Source organism: Rana temporaria, chromosome 3 (genome assembly GCF_905171775.1).
Source record: "Rana temporaria chromosome 3, aRanTem1.1, whole genome shotgun sequence".
Classification (NCBI taxonomy): Eukaryota; Metazoa; Chordata; class Amphibia; order Anura; family Ranidae; genus Rana; species Rana temporaria.
The window spans coordinates 231,064,897-231,083,255 of NC_053491.1; positions in this window are offsets into that span (position 1 = coordinate 231,064,897).

The following is an 18,359-nucleotide window of genomic DNA, read 5'->3' on the forward strand; positions in this document are numbered from 1 at the left end:
CAGCTGGTCACATATAAACGCACTTGCCGGTTATTTGGTATTGCTTTCCTCACATTCTGTGTCTGTGCCGAAAGGCGAGCCGATAACCGGCAAGTCTGCCTGGGCACAGTGAGTGCATTGTTTACACTGATCATCAGTGCAGCGCCCATCAGTGAAGAAGAAAAATTATGAATTTGCAAGATTTTATAATTGCCTGGTTCCTTACTGCACATGCGCAAGTTGAGCTGCGTGTCCTTGCTGGTCCCTGCTGTCTTCTGGGACCTGTGTGTATCCCAGAAGACAGCGGGGGCCCAGACATGGCGTAGATCGCGTCAGAATCTGCGGCAAACTATTCCTGGAAGTGGGAACAAATGCCTGTATTAGAAGGGTACTAGGGGGGTCTGACCCCCCCCCCCCTCCTCGAAAGGTGCCAAATTTGACACTGGAAGGGGGGAGGAACCGGAAAAGCGGAAGTTCCATTGTTTGGGTGGAACGCTTTAAACACCACCAAAAAGCTCTATCTGTCTAAAATTATAAAAATGTCGTATGGGTACAGTGTTGCTTTGGCAATGCAATTGTCAATCGAAGTGCGACGGCACTAAAAGCTGAAAATTGGCCTGGGCAGAAAGGGGGGTGAAAGTGCCTGATATTGAAGTGGTTAAGCATGTGAGGGCTTGTTAAGAGTGATGTTCTTCAGATTGACTTTTACTAGCCAAGATGAAAATAAGTTTGTTTCTACATTGCCTAAAGTTATCAGGAAACGCATGCATTCGGTAGAGATAAAGAAAACAAACTATGCTGCAACCTGTAGTGATCGTAGCTCGTTGCAGTAAATTGTCCAGCCCGTGTTTGATGCACTTCATAGACATTAAAAAACAGGTGAAGACCAGGTTCACCCTGGGCTGCGGGAATCGAGCCTTGTATGTTCAGCTGGACTCGCACAATTTCACACCAGCTTGTCAATCCCGATTTCGGCCGCGATTACAGAGACATCTGTGCAGTTTCTGCACAGATGTCAATTTATTTTGCGGGCCGAAATCACAAAAACGACTTTTTGAAATCGGTGCAGCGCCGCACCGATTAGGACGGTGCAAATGCCACCGATTTGACATGTCAAAATGCACCAGTGTGAACCAGGGCTTAAAGTGGATGTAAACCCGAATTATTTTTTATTTGTTTTTTGCTGTCACAATGTAGAGTAAAAGATTTCCTATCATCTGTGCCCAGTCTTGCCACACAGAGTTAATCCAGCTCTAAGCAATCCTTTTATTGTTCAGTGAAATAAAACGGACTGACAGAGAAAAACCTTAGTCCGTTCCGCCCCCTTACTGTGAGTGACAGGTTATTTACATATCTCATGCAGTAGCCAGGAAACAGGCATTATTTTTTTAATTCCCACCCCCACTCCTTTTCTGAAGTCACGTGGTTACTTTTCTGGATTTTGACTGGATGTTAGTGATCATAGCAGAATTCTGTGTAAGTAATACACAAAATGCATGTTGACAAGGAGTGTAGAGGTGGATGGGGAGTCTACTGACATCACGACTCCACCCACCGAGCTCCAGACAACAGATCCACCCACAGAATCTTTGGTTTTTCAGTTCTTATAACAGACAGAGGGGAGACATTTGACAGGTAAGGATACATGCAGGAGGCATGTATATCCTTATAGATCAGCACTATGGCAGTAGTTTAGAAAGGATGAGTGGGGGTTTACATCCACTTTAAGGTCCAAAGAAAAACTAAGATTGCTATGGTTTACCACTACCTTCAAGGGCTTTTGTACTCAGTCACCTAGAATAAGCATGTAGATTGGGAGTTCTTAGTTCACTTCCTGAATGACATGCATGACATCCAGGCTGCTAACTTTTCCAGGAACAAAGTCAGCAGTGACAGGCTCCACATTATTCTAGTGATCTTTATCTAACATATTTACTGTCGCTTTCTTTGCTGGCTTGGTTGTTGAGGATGCATTACTAGAGAGCCAGAAAACATGCATAGTTGCATGGAGCTTTAATTTAGTTTAGCTTTTAAACCGGTGGTCTCCACCCTGTGGCCCAGGGACCAGATGCAGCACTTTGTTTTTGTTTTTTTTATTCTGGCTCTTGGCTGCTATTTTTCTTATCCACTGATACCAACAATGGGACATAATTACTCCCAATGACACCAACAATAGGATTCTATTCCTCCCACTGACATCAAAGCTTGGGCATTGTAAAGGGAAAAAAAAAAATCGGTATACATACCTTTTCTGCAGGCAATGCAATCCGACACCAATTTCCAGCGGCGGAAGCTCTGCAGAGGACGTGTCCGACAATGGCTGTGAAATGAATGGGGATTTACTATGGGGCTTTAGTTGTCGGATGAGCCCTGCACCCGCCCACACAGCGAAACTGAGGCTGACAGCTCGGTGTGGGATCTGAGATTCTGCTGCTGGAGATCGGGTTGGATCGCCTGCAGAATAGGTATGGACACTGATTTTTTATTTTTGTTTTCCTTTTACAAGGCTAGATAGGTTAGTGTTAGAATGTTGGGGGCTATAGCTGCAGCGATATTTAGTTTTAGCATGGACTTCCACTTAAGTATGAAGGACAGTAAACTGTCCGTTTTTGGTTAGAAAGTTTGGAGACATCTCTTCTAAACACATTCTGCTTGGGAGCGTACATAATCTTGATGCCAATAACTTAGGAGGCTGGCCTGGGGGACTCTAACTTTGCAAGGCTGGTACTTGTGCTTAAGGGTAAAGAAAAGACTAATCAATTTATACTTTTATGTTTCTAGAGCTGGATGTGGGGGTTAGGGGGTTCTGGTGCTATGGGGCAATGAGGACAGTTGACTATTCATGAAACGAGTGATGAGAATCATGCTTGGTTTGCCTACTACTGGCCCTTAATGCTTCAGGGTGCTTTTTGTTGTGCTGCCTGTTACCAAACATTTAGAGAGGCTATCGGTACTCAGGGTGGTGGTGAGCACCAGAAATTCTTGTTTGTGTCCCGTGATGTACGAGAAACAGAACGGCATAGTAATTACTATGTGGTTATAGAGCCTACCTTCAGGTGATGGACACTGGCACACCCAAGACAGGAAGTCCCCTCCCCTATATAACCCCTCCCATACCGAGAGTACATCAGTTTTTTCGCCAGTGTCTTAGGTGTTGGTCACGGTTAACTTGTATTCAAGAAAGCTTCGCTTATAGTTCCTTTGTGGCCTAAGCAAGCTAATTTTGGATCCGTCCAAAGTGCTTCATAGCCAAAGTGGACGGTACCCGGGCCTCGGTTAAGAAGAACAAGGTTTTGCCTTTAATGCTTCTCTTAGGAGGGCTGGATCCTGAGTTCCAGTTCTTTGGTCAGACCCAATACCAAAATGTTTCTGACAGGGTGTGGTTCAGGTCCAGGGGAGTGGTGATCCTGTTCATTGACCCCAGTCCCTAAAGGTCTTGTGACATTGCCCTCCGTGATTGGCGAAGGTTGGGCTACCTGTTTCTGACGGGCCCTGCAGCGTGGAAAGGTAAGTGAAGGTCCTGGATGAACTTGGTCCATCAAGGAGCCTTCTATTGACTTAATTTGTTTTGCCTGTATTCCCCCATGGAGTGTTTTCTTGCCTGCTATGCCTATACCAGTAAAAGCTGTGAAAGATTTTGTCATACAGTCTTGTTTAAATAGACATTGTTGTAATGCTAATTTTTTTACCACTAGAGGGTGCTCAAGGCTCTCAAGGAAGTCTAAGCAGGGCTGATACCTTGGATAATGCCAGAGTGTATGTCATAGGCAGCGTGTGTTTTTATTTTTTATTTTTTTTTCATGCTTGAAAGCCCCTGGGACCAGCTTAGTGCTATTCTATTGCGCCATGTCGGAGCGGCTATTGAAGCCTGCGGTAGCTCTCCTCCTGCCCGCTCACTCGCCTCCTTCGGCGGCATTCACATGCGCGCGCCTGCCGTAAATATCTGTGGAGGAGGGGGCAGAGCTTAGCGTAAAGATGCTCCGTGCCTCCTCTGCTCGTTCTGCGCATGTGCGGGCGTCCTCTGCCTAGAAAAACAGTCTCTGAGAGACGCTGTGGCAATTAGAGGGACGCAGGAGCATGGAGCAGTGCTGGCAGTAGTTTCCTTTGTGGCATAGGTAAACAAACCATAATTGGTGTTATTTTCAGCATACAGAAGGCAGTATATACAGGCATCCCCAGGCACATTAGTTTGCATCAACTGACCTTTTATAGCAGCTTATACACTGGTCTATCGCTCAGCAGTGGATGTGTTTTTTTTGCTGTGAGTACCTCGGCTTTGTGCTCGGGACCATGCCTTCTAAGGGTTCTGGGACCGACAATCCTAAGAAGCTAAAGGGTTTACAGGATCTCAGTCATGCTTCTGCTGTACCACCCTCCCCTGATAAGTCAGAGGTAGTTGCCCAGAGTGAGTCATCTGGGTTATTGGGTGCTGCTGCTTCCCTCAGCCCACCTGCTCCTGTATATGTGATGGAAGAGGTTTTTGCCTCAGCCTTGGGGGGGGGGGGGGGGGGGGGCACTGGAACAAAGATTGGCAGCATTAATCGCGTCCTCCCTAGCAGAGAGGAAGCCTGCCAGGTCTCCCCCCCCCCCCCCCTTTGGAGTTCCTTAGAGCTGTACAATTGTCCCAGGATGAGGTTGATTTGCCCTCAGAGGACCAAGCAGAGGGGTGCTCTGATGTGTCTGCCTCAGAAGAGTGCACTTTGGAGGAACCATTTACAGCCTTAGTCTGAAAAGCTGTTAGTACAGTCCCTCACGGAAATGGTTCGGTCTGCGTTTAAATTACCCCTGTCAGAACTGGCAGCTAGCTCTGTCTCCTTTTTGGGCTCTTTGAAGGCCCCCTCAAGCTAACTGCTCCTTTCCTGTTCACCCTTTATTGGAGGGACTCCTATGGAGGAAAAATTCACCAAAAAGTGGAGTATTCCTACAGTGGACGCGGCTATCTCCTGTGTGAACAAGACTCTGACTTGTCCAGTGGTTTAAGGATCCTACAGACAAAAGGTTGGAAACGTTAATAAAAACTTCCTTTGCTACGGCCGCTGCGGTAGCTCAACCTGCGGTGGCAGCTATATGTATCTGTCAAGCTCTGTAGGATCAGATGAAACTGGTTTTAAAAGCTCTTCCTGCTCAGCAGGCTTGCGAACTGGCCGATTTGCCTAGGGCTTTATGTTTTGTGGTAGATGCTATCAAGGATTCAATCCATCAGGCCTCCTACCTTACGCTCCTTATAGTACACATGCGTAGGCTACTATAGTTGAAAAAACTGGTCAGCCGAGACGCCTTGAAAAAAGCTTCTAGCTGGCTTTCCCTTTCATGGGGAGCGATTATTTAGAGAAGACTTAAATTAGTATATTCAAAGAATCTCGAATGGGAAAAGTTCTCTCTTGCCAGTCAAGAAGAGATTCAGGGGCCCTTCCTTTAAACGGCCCACCTATCCAGTCAAGGGGACTTCAGCCTCTAAGCAGTTTTGATGGCCTCCCCGGTCAACTCCTGGAGGAAAGGCTCAGGGTCAGGCCCAGGGTCACAAAAAACCCTGGAACCGTAAACCTGGTAAATCAGCCCCTAAGTCGGCATTATGAAAGGTCGCCCCCACTCGCTCGGGTGGGGGGGAAGACTTTGGTTGTTCTCGGACTTGGCAGGAGAGGATTCGGGACAATTGGGTCCTCTCCACAGTGTCCCAAGGGTACAGGCAAGCGTTCTAAGGGATCCAGTAAAAAAAAAAAGGAGCAAGGTTTGGGGTTCTACTCAAACCTCTTTACAGTCCCAAAGCCGAACGGGGACGTCAGATCGATACTATATCTCAAAGGTCTAAACCATTTTCTAAATATCCGATCCTTTCGGATGGAGTCAATTCGGTCAGTAGTCTCCACCCTGCAGGGGGAAGAACTGTTGGCATCCATCGACATCAAGGATGCATATCTACATATACCAATTTTTCCCAGCCATCAGAAGCTTTTGCGCTTTGTGGTGGAGCAGCGCCATTATCAGTTTGTGGCCTTGCCCTTCGGGTTGGCCACGGCACCTCGGGTATTCACAAAAGTCTTGGCCCCTCTGTTGGCCAATTTAAGAGCTTGAGGAGTGTCAATAATGGCCTACTTGGACGATCTGCTGCTGATAGATCACTCGGTTGCCGGCCTAAATCTAGCTGTGCACAACACGGTCAAGTTTCTGGAGTCCTTGGGTTGGGTTCTCAATTTGGACAAATCAGCCTTACAACCAGTAAAAAGACTGGAATACTTAGGGCTGCTCATAGATACAGATCAGAGAAAGGGATTTTTTTTTTTTGCCCCAGACAAAGATCACTTCCTTAAGAGAGCTGATCCAGATGGTCAGTACAAAAAGGGAACCATCCATTCGTTTTTTCATGCGGTTGTTGGAGAAGATGGTGGCCTCATTCGAAGCCGTCCCATATGCCCAATTCCACTCAAGGAAGTTACAGAATGCCATTCTGTCCGCCTGGAACAAAAAGATCCAAGCTTTAGACTTCCCAATGTCTCTGTCTGCGACAGTACGTTAGAACCTCTGTTGGTGATTGGTACCCCAAAATTTACAAAAGGGGGAAGTCTTTCATTCCGATCTCTTGGAGAGTAGTCACAACAGATGCCAGTCTTCTTGCCTGGGGAGCAGTTCTGGGGAAACTGTCTCTCCAGGGAAGGTGGTTGGCTTTCGAGAAATCTTTGCCCATTAACCTATTGGAAATTCGGGTGGCACGCCTGGCCACCCGAGTTGCAGGGTTCCCCTGTCAGGATACAATCTGACAATGCCACGGCTGTGGCTTACATAAATCACCAGGGCGGCACAAGAAGTTGTGCGGCCCAAAAGGAGGTGGATCAGATCCTGACTTGGGCAGAAAGTCATGTCCTATGGATATCCGCAGTCTTTATCCCAGGGATAGAGAATTGGCAGGCAGACTTCATAAGTCGCCAACAGTTATTTCCAGGGGAATGGTCTCTTCACCCCGACATCTTCCTAGCCATATGTCAGAAATGGGGAACGCCAGATGTAGATCTCTTTGCATTCAGATTCAACACGAAGGTGGACAATTTTGTGTCACGGACGAGAGGTTCCTTCGCTTGCGTGACAGATGCGCTGGTGTCTCCATGGGACCAGTTCTCACAAATTTATGCATTTCCCCCATTGCAGTTGTTACCACGGCTCCTTCGCAGGATCAGGCTAGAGGGGAAACCAGTGATTCTGGTAGCTCCGGCATGGCCCCAAAGTTCCTGGTACACAGAAATTGTAAGGATGTCGCTAGGGGATCCATGGACCCTTCCGCTTCATCCAGACCTCTCGCAAGGTCCAATATTCCACCCTTCTTTACAAACTCTAAATTTGACGGTCTGGCTATTGAATCCCACATCTTATAGAAGAGGGGGCTCTCAAATTTTGTGGTGTCTACCTTGATTGGGGCAAGAAAGCCAGCATTCAGACTTATGCCTTCCACACCCTGTAATATATATGTGGCCTAGTGTGAAGCCAGGAGATGGCATCCTTGTAAATATATCATAGGTAGAGTTCTTGACTTTCTACAGTTAGGTGTAGACATGAAATTAGCCTTGAGTACCACAAGGGGCAGGTCTCTGCCTTTATCGGTATTTTTTTCAAAGGCCACTGGCTACGCATTCTCAAATTAAATCCTTCTTGCAGGGGGTGACTCGGATCAATCCACCCATTAAGGTCCCCTTGTGCCCATGGGACTTGAACCTGGTTCTTTATGCGCTGCAAAGACAGCCCTTTAAGCCTTTGTCCCACATTCCCTTAGTCCTCCTGACCAGGAAGTTGGTATTCTTGGTAGCCATAGTAAGTACTATGCTGCTCTGTGTCCCGTGATGTACGAGAAAGAAAAATCCTATTTTCTAACAGCTTACCTGTAAAATCCTTTTTCGTAGAGTACATCATGGGACACAGAGCTCCTTTTGGGGAGACTTATTGCTTGCTACAAAACTGAGGTACTCCCGGTATGGGAGGGGACTTCCTATCTTGGGTGTGCCAGTGTCCATCACCTGAAGGTAGGCTCTATACCCACATAGTAATTACTATGCCACTCTGTGTCCCGTGATGTACTCCAAGAAAAGGATTTTTACAGGTAAGCTGTTATAAAAATCCTATTTTCTGATACCTTTTATATCCAAGTCTTGCCATGTTTTTAAGTAAAAACTGTAGTGAAAGAGTGTGAAGGTTTCAGTTGCTTACTTCTTCCTTTTCAGCGTTTTTCTGAATTAATGACCTCAAGCAATTGTGCAGATCAGAATGTCTGGCTTCTGATCTGCATGCAGAACTCAAAGTATTGAAGCCAGGCACCTAGCATTCAGAGAGGTCAGAAATGGAAGCCTTTTCTATTTTCTCAGCATGTTTTCTTTTAAGCAAACCTTCAGTAAAGGAAAATATCTAGGCTGCTGTTCTTCCTTCTGACAATGTTGAATGCTATGCTAATATGATAGCGTCAGTATTTTTAAGTATAACTAAAGGCAAAACTTTTTTATTTTGGATAGAATGGAGAAGGATCAGATCTTGTGTCAGGCTTTTATTGCTGTCTGTGCCTTTTTAGAAAGGGATGACTCTCCCTATTTGTACTGTTATCATAGAAAGTGAAAGAAAATCCCATATTTTGAGTTGTCCCCAGAACATTAATTGAGTTGGAATATTCCAATAGATACATTAGTTCTGGCGACAACCTGGCCAATCTGGGATTCCCTCAGTTTGGAGTTCCTGCTTTGAGACTGGAAATATTGCCAATGGGGCACAGAAGAACAACAAAAAAAAAAAAACACCTGACCCTTAATGCCTTGTACACACGATCGGAATTTCCAATGGAAAAAGTCAGACGTAATTTTTTCATCGGATAGTCCGACTGTGTGTGTGTCCCATCAGACTTTTTTTCCGTCGGATTTTAGAAAGAGAACATGTTAAGTGGGATAAAATATTTTGCCTTTCGTTCTACTTTTAAGTACTAAGAAGTGACCTGAAACAAGTATTCATCTCAGGCGTTTACCTTACTTCTCTTTATACTTTTCTTCATAGCAATGAACTAACTGGAAAGTACTGAAGATGGGATAGTTCATAGTCTTAGGTCAACACTGTATTTCCTTTTTGTATAGACGTCTATTCGCCTTGCACAAAACATGTGACAAGTTCCGCTGTCAGGTTTATGGTCTGCAAATGTGGTATTTCCTGACTTGAGACAAAAATTATGTAATGTAGAACTGCACCACTGGGTGCAGACTGACAGTGGTTCTAATCAGACAGGTTTTATTTTCATACTTTCCATTACAAGCATTACACAAGCTTTTATAGTTCACACAAGGATTAAAAAAGAAAAGGAATCCCACCCCTTGCCATAGCACACTAAATGTTGGCCACAGAGTTTAGATCAATTTTTTTTTTTTTTCTAAAGAAATATGGAAGCTTCCAATGCTGTCTAGCCATTCTGTTTTTACCCTCTTATTTTATTGACTTCAATCAAGATTACTCATTACAAAGCTGATTTAATCTGTTTCTACACAAAAGCTAGCCAGATTGGCCTTTCCTCAGTCTACCTTTTAGAGTGCTGTAGCCAGATGTGCAGGGCTAGCCTGCAATGTGAACTTTGGGTGTACTGGGTTCCACTTGTGGTGGTGGTCAGACGCCATTACAGTGGAACCTTGGATTACGAGCATAATCCGTTCCAGGAGAATGCTCGTAATTAAAAAGTACTTGTATATCAAAGTGAGCAGGGGCGGACTGTCAACTCATGGGGCCCCCGGGCAATAGAAGATTATGGGGCCCCTGGGCTTACAGATGGCCACCATGCCAGACGGTAGTGCAGAGGCGGGGAAGCTAAAAATCTCGGGATTTTTACATCAAAAGCATGTTGGTTTCGTACATATCAGGGACAGATGTTAAAAAAAAAAACACAGATCTTTACATACTGTCCCTGGTTTTACTGAGTCTGGCAACCCTGATGGGGCCCCCGGGCAGTGACCTAGTGCCTCAATGGTCAGTCCGCCCCTGAAAGTGAGTATCCCCATTGAAGTCAATGGAAAGAAATAGTTAGTTCCACATTGACTTCAATGGCATGCAATATCGAATGTGGCCAGAGGCGGGGGGCACCCCTTGGAAACAGCCGAAAAGGTCAGAGGACAGCGCGGCTGACCTCGGAAACATAGTGTTTCCGAGTCTTTCCGAACCACTCTGGCACCCCCCACCTCAGGCTAAACGTGGTACTAAACACCGCTTTGGCCTGAATCCTGCTCATTTTGTGAGACAACACTCACAACCCGAGTTAGGATTTTTCAAAATACAGTGCTCGTATTGCAAAATGCTTGTTAACCGCATTACTCGCATTTCGAAGTTCCACTGTACTGGTAAAAGTTAGCTTTGCAGAGTCACTTCAGTAGGCCGATCGGGGTGAGCACTAGGCTAACTCGTTTCTACTGCTGGGTGTCTTTCAAGGTTCCAGGTACTGCTAGTTTTACATCAGAATGGGTTAATGCTGAGGGACTAAGTGCAGATATCTACTGGGTGTAATGTCACGTGCTCTTTCCTGCTGTTCATTGTTGCGGATGCATCTCAAAACCATTATGTGGAACTCTGATTTCTTGTCCCTTACAACTCCAGCTATCATCAGGCAACATCTGCCAGTTAGTAAAAAAATAAATCAATAAAAAAACTGCACAAACAAAACTAAGCCATATACTGTACATGCCATATAATTCTTTCAAATGTATGAATAATACATCTGTGACAAAAAAAAAAAAAAATATTATCTGAATGTCTTCCATCCCAAAATAAGTGCAAAGTCCAACATGTGGTGTAGCATCCAAACAGGCGACTTATCTCCGATTTTGACCTATTGAAAACAAGGTCAATATGCACCTTGCCCTTTAACCGCACTTTCGCCCCTTCCTGCCCAAGACAGTTTTGAGCTTTCAGTGCTGTCGCACTTTGAATGACAATTGCGCGGTCATGCAACACTGTACCAAAACTAAAAAAAAAAATTTCCCCCGCAAATAGAGATTTCTTTTGGTGGTATTTGATCACCTCTGCGGTTTTTATTTTTTGCTAAACAAACTAAAGACTTACATTTTTGAATTTTTTTTATAAAATATTGCTTTCTCCTTCACTGACGGGCACTGATACGTAGAATTGATGGGCACTGATATGCAGCACTGACAGGTGGCATTGATGGACACCAATAGATGGCACTGATGGGCAGCACTGATTGGGCAGGTACTGGACAGGTGTTAATGCTTGGCACTGTGATGGACACTGGCACTTTATTGGGCACTGAGAGGGGGGTTACGATGGGGCACAGACTGGGCACCGATTGGCAGCTTATTGGTACAATTGTTGGGGGCTGTGCTGATAATCAATGTGCTGATTATCAGCACAGACCCCACCTTTGACAGGGAGAGACGCAGATCGGCTCTCCCTGTCAGCGTTAAACGAGGAATGCCTTTTTACCGGCACTTCCTGGTTCACGCTGTGATTTGGTCACAGCTGATCACGTAAGAAGCTTCTGTCAGAGGCTTCTTACCATGATCGGAGATGCGGTGTGTCAGACTGACTCGCCGCACGCCCCCACATTATCCTGCTGGATGTCATGTGACGCCCAGTCAGGATAACCAAACCACGTCCCGGCCGTCATTCTGCATACGGCAGGCGGGAAGTGGTTAAAAGGCCTTTGTCTCTATGTAAGCTGTCATCTGTGTCTTTCTCCACATTTAAACACCTTTCCTCCAAAAGTAGCTCAAATTAACAAAAATAACCTTATTGCGCAATTTATCAGCTTACCAGATACATTTTTAAACAAAGGGGGCTATTTACTAAAGGCAAATCCACTTTTCACTGCAAGTGCACTTGGAAGTGCAGTCACGGTAGATCTGAGGGGGACATGCAAGGAAAATAAAAAACAGCATTTTAGCTTGCACATGATTGGATGATAAAATCAGCAGTGCATCCCATCATTTCAGGTTTACTGCGACTGTATTTCTAAGTGCACTTGCAGTGAAAAGTGGATTTGCCTTTGGTAAATAAACCCCAATGGGTTACAATCTTACTCACAGAATAAGTGCACTTTATCCAGTGCACATAGAAATGATTGCCTCTTTAACCTCTTTACTACCGCCCGCCGTCAATTGACGGCGGCGCGATAGTGCTCTCGTTCTGAGAGGATGTCATATGATGTCCTTGCCGAGCCACCAGGGGGCACGCACCCGCAGCATTACTGGGAACCCAATGCGCGTGCCCGGCGGCCGCAATGTCTGCCAGGCACCCGCGATTGCCCAGTAACTGAGCAGGACCGTGGATCTCTGTGTGTAAACACAGAGATTCCACGTCCTGTCAGGGAGAGGAGACCGATGCTGTGTCCCTTGTACATAGGGACACAGATCGGTCACCCCCCCCAGTCAGCCCCCTTCCCCCACAGTTAGACTCACTTACTAGGGTACACATTTAACCCCTTGATTGCCCCTAGTGTTAACCCCTTCCCTGCCAGTCACATTTACACAGTAATCAGTGCATATTTATAGCACTGTTCGCTGTATAAATGTGAATGGTCCCAAAATAGTGTCCGGTGTGTTCGCCACAATATCGCAGTCACGATAAAAATCACTGATCGCCGCCATTACTAGTAAAAAAAAATGCTATAAATCTATCCCCTATTTTGTAGCTGCTATAACTTTTGCGCAAACCAATCAATATACGCTTATTGCAAAAAAAATTTTTTTACCAAAAATAAGTAGAAGAATACGTATCGGCCAAAACTGAGGAAAAAAATCTTTTTTTTATATATATATATTTTTGGGGATATTTATTATAGCAAAAAGTAAAAAATATTTTTTTTTTTTTTCGAAATTGTCGCTCTTCTTTTGTTTATAGCGAAAAAAACGTAGAGGTGATCAAATACCACCAAAAGAAAGCTCTATTTGTAGGGAAACAATGATTAAAATTTCATTTGGGTAAAGTGTTGCACGACCGGGCAATTGTCATTCAAAGTGTGACAGCGCTGAAAGCTGAAAAATGGCTTGGGCAGGAAGGGGGTGAAAGTGCCCAGTATTGGGGTGGTTAAACAAGCATTTCCTAAGGTTAGACTTTGGATACCTATCCATGATGGTCATCTTCTGGTTCCTGTCTGTATAATGATGTCATCTGGCCACAACCTTTACACTTTTCCCTCATCCAATCATGACTGCTTCAGAAGGAGAGGAAGCCACTTTATAAGCACAGTTAAAACCACCCCCTTTTTAAGGGAAATTGTGGATCTGCCAGTGACTGTTTAACAGGAAAACCCCTAAACCTTTGGAGGGCAAGCCTTAACCGTTGATCTGCCAAAAATAATTGGTTAGAGACCTTAAAAAGGATCTTTCCGGAGGCGCATGCGCGGCAGCTCCCAAGATGGCCGCCGTCATCTAAAGCTCCGCTCCACCATGGCCTAACGATACTCACCGGAGCTGTCTGAGCGCCCCCGCAGCCGTACCACCGGGACCATCGTGCAGGGGAAACACCCCCCGACCCCGCAGATGTCTTCACCGTCCGTCCGGAGGGACCTGACTGGGCAGATGGCGGCGTCTCCTGGCCCCCTCAGCTATGCCAATATGGCGGCGACACGAGGCCTGCCTGAGACGGAGCGGCAGGAGGACTCCATAGCGGACCAGGATCTGCACCCCCCACAGTCCCCAGGTACAGAATTCCCCCCCTTGGCAGCTGCTCCATCCCCTGCATCCACTGAGTCACTGCTGGAGAGGGTGGGAGCTGGATTCCCCACTACCCCCATGATGGATCCGCATACAGGCATGCTGCTCTCTGTGTATGAGGTGCAGGAGGAGGCCCCCATCCCCACAGACTTTCCTTCTATGATGTCTGCCTTCTCCCTAATGTTGTCCAAAAGTCTAGCTGTAAACGCAGCACAAATCACATCATCCATTCATGCTGATTTGCTGCAGCTGGGGATGAGGATGGACACTATTGAGCAGAAAGCTGATCAGGCGGTGGTAAGGATTAATCAGAACTCTGCCAGGTTGCAAGACGTTCAGGAGCAATTGGAAACAGCGTTTGCGAAAATAGACGACCTCGAGAACCGTTCGAGACGCTATAACTTTAGGGTAAGGGGGCTCCCCGAAACAGATAAGGAGGTACAGGTGGCAGTGAAAACCCTCATTAAAAGCCTCATCCCTGATATTGCTGAGCACCGTCTTGAGCTAGATAGAGCTCACAGAGCATTGCAAGCCCCCGATCGGATGGTTTACCCAGAGACATCATTGTGAAACCGCACTTCTATGCTGTCAAAGAGGAGGTGATGAAAAGGGCAAGGCGTTCTGACAATCTCATGTTGAACGGCCACAAGATTCAAATTTTTGCAGACCTGTCCCCCTACACAGTGCAAAAGCGGCGAGCCCTGAAACCGTTGCTGCAGGTCCTTATGGATAAGGAGGTCACATACAGATGGTCCTTCCCGATCCGTGTGAATTTCACCTACAGAAATAAAAGCTATGGCTTTTCAACTTTCGCGGAGGGGGAGCACCTGCTGGTTCATCTTGGACTGATTGCCCTGGAACCCCCGAACTCACAGAACAACAGAGGAACTCCTGCTTCAACGAAGAGGCCTTCTCCTGGAAGCCCGCTGCAACAGACCTGGCTGAAACAGACCCACAAGCGTTCCAAGGAAAACTTCCATACCTGAGGATCGGTCTCTGATGTCCTTTTTGACAATCAGGGGTCCTGACCCGGGAGGGTCTCCCCTTCCTTGAGGGGACTGGGGGATCCCCCTCGCTTTTCTCCCAAGTGATTGCTCTGAGGGGGGAGGTTCCCTGGTTATATGGACTTAACACCGTAGTTTTTATTTACTGTTTTTTTCTCTTTTTTTTATTGGTGTTGCTTTCCCCTCCATCGGAACTGGGGTGGTTACCTTGGACTCGGGGGAGGGGGGGGTTGTCCGGAGCCACGGTGCTCCTGGGGGATGCATTTCTGCAAGGTTACATTGGGGTTAGAGTTAGTCTCAGGTATAGCAACTTTACTCAACGGTTACAGTAATGGTATTAAATTAACATAGGATCTCTTGGTGGGGGGGGGGGGGGGTGCTAACCCCGGGGAGTTATCATCCTTCACAGTTTATGCACTGGATGGGATCGGCAGATCCCCCTGGAGCCTCGGTGCTAGGGGCGCGGGGGAAGGGGGGGAGTAGGTCCTGTAGAGGAATACTGGGGAGTTAGCTTACTTTCTACTGCTATTGTTGGGCATCTTTGCTCGTAAGGGGTTACTCCCACTCAAGGAGGGCGTTCAGTTTCTGGGAATCACGGGCTCCTAGTTAGTCCTCAGTTATGGTTTAGTGGTGACGGGGCTGTGGTGGACCCAGTGCACCTCCATTGGATCGAGAGCACCATTGGTGCAATCGGATCCGTTTCCGGTCTTCCGGCGTTAGGGAAGCTCCGACTCCCTAACAGGGCAGGGGTAGAAGCGGGCGTGCCCACTTCACCCCGGGGTGGGGAGGGGTCGGGGGACCCCCAGGTTCAAGTTATGCACAGTTTATTTCTGGTTTATTTTGGTATGCATCACTGCAGACATCCATGCATAATATTGTCTCTTCTCTCTTTCTTCTCATTTTCATCTCTGTCCTCTCTGCTTCCCTTTCCTAATCCCTGGAGTGCTCTTAGGTCCCACGGCAGGTTCCGGTCCTTCGTCCCGGGTCTCGTGTCCAGTGTGCTCCGATGGTCCGTTTTTATCTGGAAGCTCTCTCTGCTGGCCCAAGGTAGGCTGCGTTTGTCTGGTATAGTTTCTGCACCTCTGATCCATGACTGACACACAATCCCCCCCACCAACCCTCAAACTCATCTCCCATAATGCGCAGGGACTAAATTCACCCGTTAAACGCAGGAAGCTCCTCCAACTCTACCACTCTATGCACGCAGATGTCCTTATGATTCAGGAGACCCACTTCCCATCCTCCTACAAACCCACGTTCCTACACCAGCGTTACCCCCAATTTTTTCTGTCATCAGCCGATAACAAAACGAAAGGGGTGGCCATCTGTTTTGCTAGACACATCAACCTCTCCCTGGTGGAATCGATGGTCGATCCTCTGGGTCGCTATATCCTGGTTTCAGGACACATAGATGGGGAACTTTACACGTTTGTTTCTTACTATACCCCTAATAAGGGCCAAAAATCCTTTTTTGACTCCTTGCTACGCAAGCTACAACCTCACCTTAAGGGTACAGTCTTCATGGGAGGGGACTCTAACACAGCTTTTGACTTCTCACTGGATAAATCAGCGGACGGGAAATCTAAACCTAAACGCCCTTCCAAACAGAGCTCTAAAATAGCTAAACTCCTTCACTCAGTAGGGTTAATAGATGTCTGGCGTGAAGCCAACCCACGCACGAAGGACTACACACACTTTTCTGCACCCCACAACTCCTACGCCAGGATTGACCACATTTTTACCCACGCCACGACAATACCCCTAATATGTAACTCCAGGATAGTAGACTCCCCCCTTTCAGACCACTCCATGGTGACGTTGACAACTCAGAGGCCCACAGGATCTAGGAACCCACCTCGATGGCGCCTGAGGGAATTGCTGTTGAGCGACCCAATTCAGTGCTCCTTGCTGGAGGAGGCCATTAAAGAATACTTTCTTATTAACGCGACAGGAGAGGTCTCTCCTTCCACAGTCTGGGCGGCGCACAAGACGGTTGTCAGGGGGAAACTGATTCAGCTAGCAGCTAAGATTAGGGCGGAACATAGGGCGGACACACTTAAACTCGAGGAGGAATTTCGCACATTAAAAAAGACTCACAAACGCCACCCCACGACTGAACTACTCTCTCGCCTGGACAAGGCTCGGGCCCTACTTAATCTTTCCCTGACGACGGCGGCCGAACAACACTTTCGGTGGACCGGGGCTAAATTTTATTCCCAAACTGACAGGATGGGCTCCCGGCTGGCTACTAAATTGAGCCCCAAACAGCGATCGTTAGCCTTCCCTAAAATCAAAACGGCCACAGGGGAACTGACGCAGAACCCGACCAAAATTATGGACACCTTCCTACGGTTCTACTCGGACCTTTATAAACCTGCCGGTTCTCCCCTCAGCTCGGCAGGGACAGAGTTTCTGGCAGAACTACCTCTGCCTGCTCTCTCAGAGGAGCATAGGGACCTTTTGGACTCCCCGTTCACGCAGGAGGAAGTCTTAACGACCATTAAGGCCCTGAAGTTAGGTTCCTCCCCGGGACCGGATGGCTTCTCTACGGGGTACTATAAGAAATTTGGCACATGTTTGGCTCCCCACTTGACGCGACTGTTCAACTCTCTCAGGGATGGAGCCCGGCTGGGGGCAGACTTAAACTCAGCTTACATTTCGGTCATACCGAAACCAGATAAAGATCCTAGCGAAGTGTGCAATTACCGCCCCATATCTCTGATTAATAACGACATTAAAATTATGACGAAAATCTTAGCAAACAGACCATCGAGTTTCATCGCATCTTATGTACACAAGGATCAGGTGGGCTTCATCCCTGGGAGACAGGGAACGGATCAGATCAGACGAGCCATTGATGTAATCTCTCTACTTAAATCACAATGGGATGGAGGAGCACCCCAAAAGGGTTTCCTGCTGTCCATAGACCTCCACAAGGCCTTCGACTCCATAGATTGGGAATACTTAATTGGGATTCTGGGTAGGTGGGGATTTGGCCCTAGCTTCCTTAGCCTCATACAGTCGCTTTACTCAAGCCCCTCTGCACAGGTACGCCTAATGGGCAGGTACTCGGAGACCTTCGCCATAGGCAGGGGAACCAGACAGGGGTGTCCGCTCTCCCCTCTCCTATTTGCGGTGGCCATAGAGACTTTGGCAGTGGCCCTGAGAGCAAATCCCAGACATCAAGGGGGTTACCTGTGGGCCAATGGAACACAAATGCGCCCTATACGCGGACGACCTCCTGCTCTTTGTCACATCGCCCCTGTTGTCCACCCCAATCATTCTTAAAACACTACGGGTATTCAGTGAGATTTCGGGACTGCAAGTTAATTTGGGTAAATCTCTAGCGATGAATATCTCCGTCCCCCCCGATCTACTCAAACAGCTTTCCAGTAATTTTACCTTCACCTGGACCCCCTCGCAAATACCATATCTGGGTATCAAATTGACGCCCGACATCAATGATCTTTTCAAGGCCAACTACCCCCCAATGATCCTTCGATGTAAAGGGGATATTGTGCGTTGGGCCAAATGTGGGTTGTCATGGCTGGGCAGAGTGAACGCGGTTAAAATGACCCTTCTCCCACGTCTTCTGTACCTTTTCCGCGCCCTACCAATCCCGGTGAAGAAGCAGTTCCTTAGCAAATTCCAATCGGAGATTGTCCGATTCGTCTGGGGGAAAAAGGGGTATAGATGTCCCTCGGGC